General features: G+C 46.2%; 1 non-coding gene across 1 annotated transcript; it reads right to left on the bottom strand.

The window, feature by feature from the left end:
• Positions 1-301: 301 nt before the first annotated feature.
• TRNAP-AGG (transfer RNA proline (anticodon AGG)) lies at positions 302-373 on the bottom strand. Its single transcript has one exon. It is a non-coding gene; the product is annotated as a tRNA-Pro (tRNA).
• Between the last annotated feature and the right edge of the window lie 12,817 nt (positions 374-13,190).

The raw sequence follows: 13,190 nt of genomic DNA, 5'->3' as shown, positions 1-13,190 counted from the left end.
AAGGGAAAATTCGCTGTGATCCACAGTGTGGATTTCTGTTACAGCGTAGAGACCAATTTTCATAGAATCATAGAATCATAGAATAATAGGACTGGAAGGGACCTCGAGAGGTCATCGAGTCCAGCCCCCCGCCCTCAAGGCAGGACCAAGCTCCGTCTACACCATCCCTGACAGATGTCTATCTAACCTGTTCTTAAATATCTCCAGAGAGGGAGATTCCACCACCTCCCTTGGCAATTTATTCCAATAAGAGGAGAGCCACAGCCGAGCGCGCGGGCCGGCCCTAAGCAGGAGAGGACCAGGGCTTGTCCGGGAGTTGAACCCGGGACCTCTCGCACCCTAAGCGAGAATCATGCCCCTAGACCAACAAGCCAGACCCTAAAAAAAATTGGAGCCTTAGCACTAGTACTCCACTGGTCCACAGTGAAGTTAATTCCACAGCTCACAACTAGACTCCTACTGGAATCCAAATTAACTCTGATATTCCACAGTGGAGAGAGGAGGGGGTGCAATTGGTGTTGTTCAGGCCCTCAGACAGGCCGGCACCACCAGGTACAAAGACCTGTCCCCAGCCTCTCTCTTTATGTTACTTTTGCACAACATAAAGTAACTCAATTGGGTTATGTCTACACATCAGCGTTCTTTTAGAATAACTGACATTATTCCGAACGAATATAGCATAGTAACAAATAACAAGCCTTTATTTCAAAATAATGTTGAGCTGGAGGACTTCTTATTCCAACTCATGGAAAGCTGCGGAGAAATTGGAGAAGGTCCAGAGAAGAGCAACAAGAATGATTAAAGGTCTAGAGAACATGACCTATGAAGGAAGGCTGAAACAATTGGGTTTGTTTAGTTTGGAAAAGAGAAGATTGAGAGGGGACATGATAGCGGTTTTCAGGGATCGAAAAGGGTGTCACAAGGAGGAGGGAGAAAAATTGTTCTCCTTAGCCTCTGATGGCAGGACAAGAAGCAATGGGCTTAAATTGCAGCAAGGGAGGTTTAGGTTGGACATTAGGAAAAACTTCTTAACTGTCCGGGTGGTTAAACATTGGAATTAGTTGCTTAGGGAGGTTGTGGAATCTCCATCACTGGTGATATTTAAGAGCAGTTTGGATAGACACCTAACAGGGATGATTTAGATGGTGCTTGGCCCTGCTGTGAAGGCAGGGGACTGGTCTTGACAATCTCTCAAGATCCCTTCTAGTTCTAGTGTTCTATGTTTCTATGATTCTACGGTAACCCTCATTTCACACGGTGTAAGGGAAGTCAAAGGAAGAGTGTTTTTCCTTCAACTTTCTGCTGTATAGACAGCACCAAAAGCAAAAATTAAGCTATTTCAATTTAAGCTACGCAATTGATGTAGCTGAAGTTGTATAGCTTAATTTGACATTAGCCCTGCTGTATGGACATATCCTTAGCGACCCATTGTGTAGATTACAGAGAAGGGTTTTTCACTTCATGCGTAAACTCTCTCTGATGCTCCCTTTCTTTTTTTTTCCAGTTCTGGCTTGGATAACAATTTTTAACACACATCTTAACCAGACCACCTACTGTATGCAGGTTTGACGGGGCCCAATTAATGCTAATTAGAACTGGTCAAATGTTCTTAGTCACATATATTTTTTAGTGGATTTTGGAGGGGTGATAAAAGGAGGTTTAAGCTTTTTCTAAAGCTGGTGAAATAGTATTTATGGAATACATTAGAACTGATTGTCATCTTTTGTTTTACTTGCTTCTTTTCACAACATCTTCCTTACTTCCTATTATGCAAATACCACTCTCAACTATAGGCAATATTCCTACTCAATTAGTATGTCTACACTGCAGAGTTTTTTCGGAAAAACAGCCGTTTTTCCGAAAAAACTTCACTTACGTCCACTCTGCAATTGCATTCTTTTGGAAAAAAAATCTAAAGAACAGAGGGGTTTTTCCAACATTGGTAAACCTCTTTCTATGAGGAAGAAGCCTTTTTTCTGAAAGAGCCCTTTCAGAAAAAGGCATGTGTGGACAGGGAAGAGGGAGTTCTTTTGAAAGAAGAGGAAAGAGGAAAAAGCACAGGTGTCCTGGTGGCCACCCTGTCCATAGTAATCACAGCTTAAATGTGAGAGAGCATCCATTCAGTGTGAACTCTATCTTTCAAAAAAGCAGATCATTTTTAAGATGTGCTTTTGCTGTGTAGATGCTGTCTTTCAGAAGAAGTTTTTTCAGAAGATCTCTTCCAGAATAGCTTCTTCCAAAAGAAGCCTGCAGTTGAGCCATAGCTAACAGTGCTGATAGTACTGAAAGAAAGAAAGAAAGAAAGAAAGAAAGAAAGAAAGAAAGAAAGAAAGAAAGAAAGAAAGAAAGAAAGAAAGAAAGAAAGAAAGAAAGAAAGAAAGAAAGAAAGAAAGAAAGAAAGAAAGAAAGAAAGAAAGAAAATAACCCCCCTTTTTCCTCAGAGCAAAATTCAATCTCTAACTACAGAGAAATGAGGGATTTCTTCCACTGAAGAGTTTTGTGTTGACCATTCAAGTTACTAGACAAGTAATCTGATTCTGTATGGCAATTTCTGTGTTTCTTATATAGAGAATCTAGTCGTATTCAATGTCAAGGGTAATTACCACTGGACAAACTCATCTTAATTTCATCTATCCTTCTCCCCTCCACCAACATAAGTATAGTTTTTAAAAGTTAATTCAAAAGTGACCATTGATGCTCCTGGATTATAGGAATCGGATGTATATTACTTGCATTCTGGGGAAGAAGAAAAATAGTGTGCCTCAGCCACTGATTGCAAGTGAGTATAACTGCTCGTACATAATATTTTGTTATAGTCTGAGAGCTGTAAAAGAGCACTTGAGTGCACTACTCCATACAGTATTAGGTTAACATTTAAAGGTAAATACTTTTACCCAACTTTGCTGCAAGCGAAGAAATAAACCATGAAAACTCAGAACTGGCTTAATGTTTTCACTCTATTACATTTACTGAGCTGAGGTGCCAAACTTGTGAGGTCTTCAGAATGGTCTCTGTATTGTCTAAACATAAAAACATCCCCAAAGACAACAGCATTAAAACAGAGAAGGAAGTTAGCTTGTGGTTTAAGAACTATCAGTATGATATGGGGGCAAGCAAGCAGGAGAATCAGGGTAGCAGATTTAAAACTAATAAAAGAAAGTTCTTCTTCACACAGCATGTAGTCAACCTGTGGAACTCCTTGCCAGAGGAGGCTGTGAAGGTTAGGACTATAACAGAGTTTAAAGAGAAGCTAGATAATTTCATGGAGGTTAGGTCCATAAAAGGCTATTAGCCAGGGGATAGAAATGGTGTCCCTGGCATCTATTTGTCAGAGGCTGGAAAAGGATGGCAGGAGACAAATTGCTTGATTATTGTCTTCGGTCCACCCTCTCTGGGGCACCTGGTGCTGGCCACTGTCGGCAGACAGGCTACTGGGCTAGATGGACCATTGGTCTGACCCAGTACGGCCATTCTTACGTTCTTATGACTCCACAGATCTCACCACAATTTGCCATCAGACCATGAGCAAGTCATATACACTCTGTCCCATCTGTAAAATGAGAGTAAAAAATACTTCACAGGGATGTTGAGATGCTTAATCAATAAGGATAGTAAAACACATTGAAATTCTCAGATAAAAGGAATCACCAAAAGCAGGGTTTTGTAAAACCGCAGCAGCGGTTCACTATGGTAGCCACTGCTATATTTACCTGCATGGCTGCAGGTACTGATGATCGCAGCTCCCATTGGCTGTGGATCACTCTTCCCAGCCAATAGGAGCAGTGGGAAGCAGTGTGGACCAGGATGCCGCTTCCCACAGCTCCCATTGGCCAAGAATGGTGATCTGCAGCCAATGAGATCTGTAATCACCAGTACCTGCATCTGTGCAGGCAAATATAGCAGTGGTGGCCCACCAGGGGCTATACCTGGCAGACTGGATCTGGCCTGCCAGTTGTGATTGCATTTTGCACGGAGTGGGCAAAATATCTCCACATCTGCTGGATTCACACTATTGGCCAAATTCTGCTACAGCCTGTTCATGCCACATTGGTTGCAGACTGTCTGTAAAGGTGAGAAAACAGTCACCAGAAACATTTCCCTGACAGATGGTTGGTACTAGCACACATGGCCTTCCATGTGGCTTGTTGAAGTTTAAGTGAGTTATAGTGCCCCACTCAGACTGAATGATTATTGTAGCCATTTCATTTTCTTAGATATTTTTGCCATCAATTAGAAATAAATGCTTGGTTGTGGGTTTTTTTCCCCCCAATGTTTCTTTACACCAGGCACCAGTGAAATGTTGCTGCAGTAAATGCCTGTTGTTTTGCTTTGTAATGAATCGTAAAAGAATGTATTATCTTCATTTGTCTTCCTTCTTACCACTTAAATATGTACGAGATTGCTCTGGAGATGAATAGAGAGAGTAAATAGATGTAATGGTTTCTTGTGTTACTGATGAGAAATAGGCATGCCCTTACATTAGACAGCGGGAAAGCAGAGTAAACTTAGATAACAACAACAGGCAATTGTTGAGTACAAGATTGTGTGTCTCAGTTACCCCATTTCTGGAGTGAGCTGGATAGGGCAAAGGTGGCTTCCCCCCAAAATCTTTAGTGTCTCATACAGTGTATGGGAGTGGGGCAGAAAATCCTCTTCAATCTTTCTGGGAAAAGTGGATTGTCCTCTTCCCCAAAGCACATTAGGGGAAGAAATGCCACCATTTTTGGTCATCCCTTCCAGCTCCATCCTTCATGTTTTTCTCTCTCTCCCCCCCCCCCTCCCCTCTATGCAGAGCTCCTAAGGTCTGCAGTTGCAGGATTCGGTTCCTGTGCACATGAATAAAAGAAGTTGGGTTTGCAGAGACCAGGGGCTTTTTCAGGGGTGCTATTTCCTAATCCTTCTCCCCGTGCTCTGGAAGAGAGTGAGGAAGTGAAGGGTGGTCAAAGAAAAAATAACCAGGAGGACCAAAGGGCTTTCTGGCTTAACTTTTGAAGACTGTAGATTGAAAGGGCTGAATATGTATCAATCCTGAGCAAGAATTAAGGGGAAGCAAGGTAGTGTTCTGCAAATATGTAAGGGTACGTCTACACTACAGCGCTAGTTCGAACTAACTTAGTTCGAATTAGTTAATTCGAACTAAGCTAGTTCGAACTAACGCGTCTAGAACTAAAAACTAGTTCGAACTAGCGTTTTGCTAGTTCGAACTAGTAAGTCCACATTGAGTGGACTCTGAACAGGGCTTAAGGATGGCCGGAAGCAGTGCCGGCAGGGCATAAAAGGAGGACTTAGAGCATGGAGATGCTGTCTCAGGCTAGCCGAGGGCTGCGCTTAAAGGGTCCCGACCCCCACCCCGGACACACAGTTCTAAGGGGTGCCCCGCTTCCAAAGAAGTTCTGGCTTGGAGTGCCCTGAGTGCCCACACTGGGCACATCACACCACTCGGCCATCAGCCCGGCTGCACTTGCCGCAGGCTGCCATCTGGGGAGAGGGAGTAATTGGGGGGCTGCAGGAGAGCTTCCACCCCCAGAAGCCCGCAGAGCCAGCCCAGTCCTCCCCATCGGGGGCTCGTACCCCATTCCTCCCTCACCTCCTTCCACTTACCCTTCCCTAGCCCCTCTTCTTATTGATGTACAAAATAAAGATAACGTTTCTTCCAACATTGACTCTGTCTTTATTGAAAAAAACTGGGGGACACTGGGAAAAGGAGGTGGGAGAGGGGAAGAGAAAGGCTGGGAGAGGGGAGGGCAACTAACATGATCAGGGGTTGGGAACAGGTCCCAGATGAAGAAAGGCTACAGAGACTGGGACTGTTCAGCTTAGAAAAGAGGAGACGGAGTGGGGACAGGATAGAGGTCTCTAAAAGCAGGGGTTGGGTGGAGAGGGTGCATTCAGAAAAGTTCTTCCTGAGTTCCCATAAAGAAGGACTAGAGGACACCAAAGGAAAGGAATGGGTAGCAGGCTTGAAACTAGTAAGAGAAAGTTGTTGTTCTTGACAAAGCAAATAGTTAACCTGTGGAACTCCTTGCTGCAGGAGGCTGTGAAGGCTACAACTAGAACAGAGTTTAAAGGGAAGTGAGATAAAGTGATGGAGGTTGGGTCCATGGAGTCCTATTAGCCAGAGGGTAGGAGTGGTGTCCCTGCCCAAAGTTTGTGGAAGGCTGGAGAGGGATGGCACGAGACAAATGGCTTGGTCATTATCTTCGGTCCATCCCCTCCAGGGTCCCTAGGGTTGGCCGCTGTTGGCAGACAGGCTACTGGGCTAGATGGACCTTTGGTCTGACCCAGTACGGCCATTGTAAGCTCAGGGCTCAGTGTCGGGGGTCTCAGTGGACCCCCTTGATTTTCATGCACACCTGGTCCTGGGTGGCCAGGCTGGCAGCTCTCCTGCCCTAGACAGCCACTTTCCTGTGCCTAGTGCGGAGATCGTGGACGAGGTCCACGATGTCCGCACTAGCCCAGGAAGGTGCCCGCCTCTTGCGGTCCAGGGCAAGCTCCCGGGAGCCGCCAGCCTGGTCCCGGCAAGAGGGGGTGGGCTGGGGGGCATCGGGTGGGTGGCTCTGTGCCGTGCCAGATGCAGGGTCTGCTAGCTGGGTGCTGGCAGGCTTGCACCTGGCACGGGCACCGTAGCCAGCCCGTGCCCCTTTAAGGGGTCCGGGGCCGGGAGGGGGGCATAGAGTTTCCCTGGTGTTGGCCAGAGTGGCCACCAGGGAAACCTGGGGAGGGCTAGCCTCCCACTAGTTCGAACTAAAGGGCTACACAGCCCTTAGTTCGAACTAGCTAGTTCGAACTAGGCGTTAGTCCTCGTAAAATGAGGTTTACCTAGTTCGAACTAAGCGCTCCGCTAGTTCGATTCAAATTCGAACTAGCGGAGCGCTAGTGTAGCACCTATTAAAGTTAGTTCGAACTAACGTCCGTTAGTTCGAACTAACTTTGTAGTGTAGACATACCCTAAAGGATTAAAAAGAAACCAGACATGGAGTAAGAAGAATTATTCAGGACTTACAAAAAAAATTACAAGAGTGATGGGATGAGATTCTGAAATCTGGAAAGGGAAATCTTCCATATGGTGAAATGTAAAATTGCGTATACTATGGAACGTCTCCAGAAAAAAGGTAGGAAGAGTCCATCTTGCACATTCAGAACTAGACTGGACAATGCACTAATCGATGCTCTGTGAGGAGGAATCTAGCAGGAATGCAGACTAAATATTGTGCTGTAACAGGTCTTCTATCTCTGCAGTATCTGACCACCTCATGTTGTCCCTTCTCTTGTCAAAGCATTGTGTGTTCATTTTAGCCACGCAACTCCTATTAACATCAAAGGGAGAATTGAGATTGAAAACCCCAGGTGCCACTTAAAAAATGCAGGGTTAAAATGACATTTCATTTTCCCACTCGAGAAACAGATTCCCCAAATGTGAACCCCCCTCTCCATTCCTTTTCACTGTGAGCAAGCAATGCCGAGATGCCCTGCCCAAAAAGGAACACCAAAGATGTTCCACAATTGCCTGTGAACAGCTGAAGGTGAAAAAAAGGAAACCAGGGACATGTCTTTACTCATTAAAGAAATTAAAGACTTTACTTTTCCAGGGAGAGTGTGATTTAAGGGCTAATCAGCACCACGGTCCTGCACATTATCTAAGAAATTGGAAATTACTGGCTACTGCACTCAGTTCTTGGCAGCTCCAGGGGGAATCTCTGCAAGACCTCTGATAACTTTTGAGTCTGTGCTGAAAAATTGTTTCTCCTCCTAAATCAGGATTCATATGTATATGTGCGTGTCTGTACATCTCTGTGTGTATATGTGACTCTACAGAATACATATGATATGTATGTATGCACGTATATACACCATATTCTATATCCCTATATTGTCTAGTGACCTGCTTTTTTCCTGTTATATTTGCCAGTTCATGGTCTCAGCAGCTTATATTCTTTGCAGTACTGGCCAGGCATGTCAATGTTTCCTGTTTGCTTTCCTTCATCCCATTATATTATTCAGTGGCTATCTGTGCACATGTATCTCAAATGCACCATCACCAAATGATTCATCTGTACATTGTTTTTTATATAAAAAAGCAACAAATCCAGAAGAAATATTCTGCAATAGAAAGACAAACTTGTTAAATAAGGTCACTCTAGCTGCAGGATGGGCCAGTGATTAGGGAGAGCCGGGTTCAACGTCCATACTCTCCCGTTTAATTCTTGTGTCAGTTTATGTTGGCTCACTTTTCTTTTCCTGATCTCTTGGCGATCAACCAATGTCATTTTAGTTATTGTCTCTACTTGCTCTGGGCAGATCGGGAAATATTCCCAAACGAGGTGGCAGTATAGAACCTTGAGCAATTGTAACCATGGTGTAGCTATCTAGAGGGAACCAACACAGAATGCAGCTAGTTTTCTTTGGCATCCGTTCTCAGCCTTAATTTCTTGAGAGCACGCTAGTGAGAACACAGGAGATTGTTAGTTTGGGAATCATCAACGTGTAGCACTAGAAGGGATCCAAATAGATCATTTAGTGCAGTCTCTGTACACAAGGCAGGAATAAGTAATAGCTAAGTAAACACACATGGGTAGTGTGTCTAAGGGTTAGGGGAAGGCATTGCCCTTCCCAAACTGCACCCCCAGAATGCCCCCTTGCTTTTGTATGGCTCCTGGGCTGCCCAGGGCTTCAGCAATGCTGAGGCTGTGCACACTGTGGCCAGGGCCGGCTCTAGGTTTTTTGCCGCCCCAAGCAAAAAAATTTTTGGCCGCCCCGCTTGGTTTTGTTGGCTTTTACGCATGTTTGCACTTTGCAATGTTTTGGTTTTGTCCTGGCATTTTAGCCCTATAATAGCAAATATAATTTTAATAATTTTTTCCATAAAGGTAACGATGCTTCAAGTAAACTCCCCCTCACCTTTCACTCACTGCTGGGTCACAACAGCCTTTTCCCTGACCTGTTCAGCCCCTCCCTATGGAAAAGCACCCCTCACTCCTGACCCACAGGGGGAGCAGGATGCAGGGAAAGAGCAGAGCCAGAGGGGCATGGGGAACAGGGAGAGCAGGGTTCACAGTGGGGAATGGGAGGCACAGAGCCAGAGGGGCATGGGGAACAGTGTGGGGAGTACAGGGGTGGCATGGGAAACAAGAGGCGCAGAGCCAGAGTGATGCAGTGATTGAGGGGAGCAGGGTGCAGGGGAGGCACGGGGAATGGGATGTGGGGAACGGGAGGGGCAGAGGGATCGGGATCCAGGGGCAGGTGGGGAATGGGGGACACAGACCCAGAGGGGCACAGGGAAAAGGGGCTGCAGGGTGCAGGGGTGGCACAGAGCCAGAGGGGCACAGGGATGGGGGGAGCAGGGTGCAGGGTGCAAGGGTGGTGCAGAGCCAGAGAGTCACAGGGAACAGGGAGAGCAGGGGGGACCGGGGTGCAGAGGAGCAGGATGCGGGGCGCAGGGGCGGTGTGGGAACAGGCAGCGCGGAGTCAGAGAGGCATGGGGCAGGGCGGGGCAGGCGCAGTGAGCCAGGGGGCCGGCAGGGAGGGTCTCTCGCCGGTGAAGGGCGCTGGGGCCATGGCAGGACTGGAGCCGGCAGGGTGGAGCCCGGCCGCTCCGCACTCTTCAGCCAGCTCCTGGGGACACGCAGCCAAAGCCGAGCTCCCATGGCCCTTTAAAACTGGTGGGGTGGGCGGGGCTGGGCATTGCCAGGGGAGCTGCTTACCTGGAAATGCCGCCCCTGGAAATGTACCACCCCAAGCACATGCTTGATTTGCTGGTGCCTAGAGCTGTCCCTGACTGTGGCAGGGTGTCCTGCCTGTACGCCAGGACAGAAGATTGGGGATGGCTCCCCACCCCGTGGTCCTGGGCTCAGGGGTTACAGAGGCTCTTGCAAGGAGCTGGACACCTCTCTCTGTGGTGTGGTCTTGCACGGGGGTGTGGAGGTGTGCCTCTGTGGTGGGCAAAGGTCTTGCACGGGACAGCTGGAGACCTGCCTCTGTGAACGGCTTGTCTGCTACAGGAAGCGGGTTTGGGGGCTTGCCTCCGCTAGTCCTAGGTTCATACGCTGCCCATGTGAACAGCCTTGTAGCTGTTTTGAAGCTGATGTGGGAGGCAAGGACAGACTTTCCTGCCCCTTTAGTTAGAAGCTTGCCATTCAGACATGAGTTCTGTCAGCGGTGCAGAATTCCAGGTATTTTGAGCCCTAGTCCTGCAGAGACAACATAGAGCTGACAGTGGTAACCTAGACTGAAGCTATGGGTTGGATCTCATCACAGTTTCCTGTAACTTTACAGATGTCAGTGGGACTGAGACTGGGAAAACACCATAGAGGAGTAATCGCAGACAGGTGACCAAATGCCCACATACTACATCCTGGAGCCTAACCACTACAGTCTTTGTCATGGGTTTTTTTTTTCTTTCTTATTTGAAGGTATGTACATGCTCAATAGTCTGGATTCCAAAACAACTGGTTATGTAGGGCCACCTAGCCCTGGTCTACAGTAGGGTTTTATTTCAAAATACACCCATCTCCCCCTTTGGTAAAATTCATACGTGGAGTGTCTACACTACCAAACTCATTATTTTAAAATAATGGGCTGTTTATTTCAAAATCTGTACTCATGCTTTTCTCGAGGAATAATGCTACTTTCAAAATAGTTATTTCAAAACAGCAGTCATGTGGATGCGGTGGTGCTACTATTTTAAAATAACTACTCCCCTGAGTAATTTGAACTAATTACTCCTCAGTGCTTCCTGGGGCTCTAAGCTGAGATTGCACATCCACATTCGGGCTATGTCTAGACTGCAGGCTTCTTTCGAAAGAGGCTCTTTCGAAAGCATCTTTCGAAAGAGCTTCTTTCGAAAGATCGCGTCTAGACTGCAGGCGGATCTTTCAAAAGAGCAATCCGCTTTTTCGAAAGAGAGCACCCAGCGAGTCTGGATGCTCTCTTTCGAGGAAGCCCTATTTACATTGAAGAACGCCTTCTTTCGAAAGAAGAACTTTCGAAAGAAGGCGTTCTTCCTCGTGAAACGAGGTTTACCGCCATCGAAAGAAAAGCCGCGTTCTTTCGAAATTATTTTGAAAGAACGCGGCTTGAGTCTGGACGCAGGGGAAGTTCTTTCGAAAAAAGGCTACTTTTTTCGAAAGAACCCCTGAGTCTGGACACAGCCTAACGGAGCCCACCTCAGACTAATTTTGAGTAAGGACACAATATTTCAATCTTGTTATTTTGGGAGTTATTAAATTGCTTTTAGTTATTTCAAAATAGTTTCCTAGTGTAGACTTGTCCTAAATGTTTTATTTGATTGGCAATATAATATTTGGGATAAACCTGCATGAAAGCAGAAGACATCCAATTGTGAGAGATCCCCATGCCAGTACTTATTTTATAAGTTTATATATCTGAGGCTTAGGCCCTGTGCTACTTTCTTCATTTTAAGTGAAAATAACAAATGTCTCGATAGTAATGTTAGTCTAGCTAGGGGGCATTTTAACTGCTGTGCTTAATGGCTTATCTTTGGAGTGATAGTCATAAACAGGAATTTGAAATTATTAATTGTGTGTGTGCATTTTATGGTATGCAGACTGGTTCTGAATTCCTAAGTAGAGAAAAAGCGACTCTTACTATAATTTCCACGTGCAGTATTTGGAGCAGGGATGGGCATATAAAGGCCTGCGAGTCAGATCTGGTCTGCCAAGGTTAGCTCCTGGAAGATCCCCACCACTATCTTTACCTGCAGGTAGAGGCGATCACAGCTGTCATTGGCCACTGATCGCTGTTCTTGGCCAATGGGAGCTGTGGGAAGCTGTCCTGGTCCATTCCACTTCCCGCTGTTTCCATTGGCTGGAAACAGTGATTGTGGCCAATGGGAACTGTGATCTCTGGTACCTGTGGCATTGCAGGTAAATATAGTTGCAGTGGCCCGCCAGGGGCTAACCTTGGTGAACCATTGCCATTTCATTGCCCCGATTCAGAGGATTCTTGTAGAAAATCCAGCTGTAGTCTCCTGCGATTCCTGGTCTGAACAAAGACTTTGTCAGATAGAGGAATTTAGCAACACAGAATTGGCAAGAAAATTGACTTGCCCATCCTTCTACGTAGGATACAACATTAGGCAAGTTATTAGTCTCTATGTACCTCAGTTCCCCATCTGTAAAATGGGACTAATACTTCCCCATCTGTAAAATGAGATCTCTAGCATGTTCCTGTCTCGTTAGGTGGGGAGGTGTACATGTGAGGATAAATACATTAAAGAATAGTAAGGAGCTACAGTCATAGTGCCAAATAAATACCTCAGGGTATGTCTACACTGTAACAGGATTTCAAAATAACTAATGTTGTGCTGAAATAACTTATTCTGTGTTTACGCAGCAAGCAGTGATTTTTGAAATAGTGTCAAAATACTGTCAACCTGGAGGACTTCCTACTCTGATTCCTGTAACCCTCATTGTACAAAGAACAAGGGAAGTTGTAGGAAGAGCGCTCTATTTTGAAATAAGTGCTGTGTAGACGCTCCCTATTTCAAAATAAGCTGTTTCAAAATAAGATACACAAGACATAGACATAGATTGACATAGATCAATTTGTGTAGCTTATTTTGAGTTAAGCTCTGCAGTGTAGATACACCCACAGATAGAGTCATTCTGACTAGTCTAAGCTAATAGGAAACGCCGTTTTTTAAAGAGCCATTCTTTAACTGTTCCTCAGTCACAACACTCCAATGACTCTGTCTTTGTTCTATCAACCAGATTGATGTCCCACCTTTATTCACACTCAGAGCTGTATTAGATTTATCCAAGTCCAAAATAATGTTGGGTTCTAAGTGCTAGACTTTTTTTTTACCTGTTCTCCCCCACGGAGGCTCGGCTGAGCGGTGCAGAAGTCAGCCGAGTGCCACGGCGGGAGGAAAACGGGGGAGGGGCGGTGATGTGAGGCATGACAGCGGCTCCACACCCTGCCCCTGGCCATGAATGTCACCTCCGCGCCCCCCTTCACCTCCCGCCGTGGTGCTCGGCTGACTTCTGCGCTGCTCAGCCAGGCCGCCATGTGGGAGCAAGTGACGCAAGTGACCGTTTGGGCTCCACACCCCTCATGCAGCACAGGGAGTGCAGCACCCCAACATCCATTTGGGCTCCTCGGTCCCTCAAGTGAGAGGCAGGAAGGGGAGGAGAAGAGAAAGAGAGAGACAGAGGCAGGAGGCAGAGGAGAGC

Source organism: Pelodiscus sinensis, chromosome 6 (assembly GCF_049634645.1).
Source record: "Pelodiscus sinensis isolate JC-2024 chromosome 6, ASM4963464v1, whole genome shotgun sequence".
In the NCBI taxonomy this organism is placed as follows: Eukaryota; Metazoa; Chordata; order Testudines; family Trionychidae; genus Pelodiscus; species Pelodiscus sinensis.
Note: the sequence above shows the minus strand (reverse complement) of the source record. Positions and strands in the feature narration are given on the sequence as shown.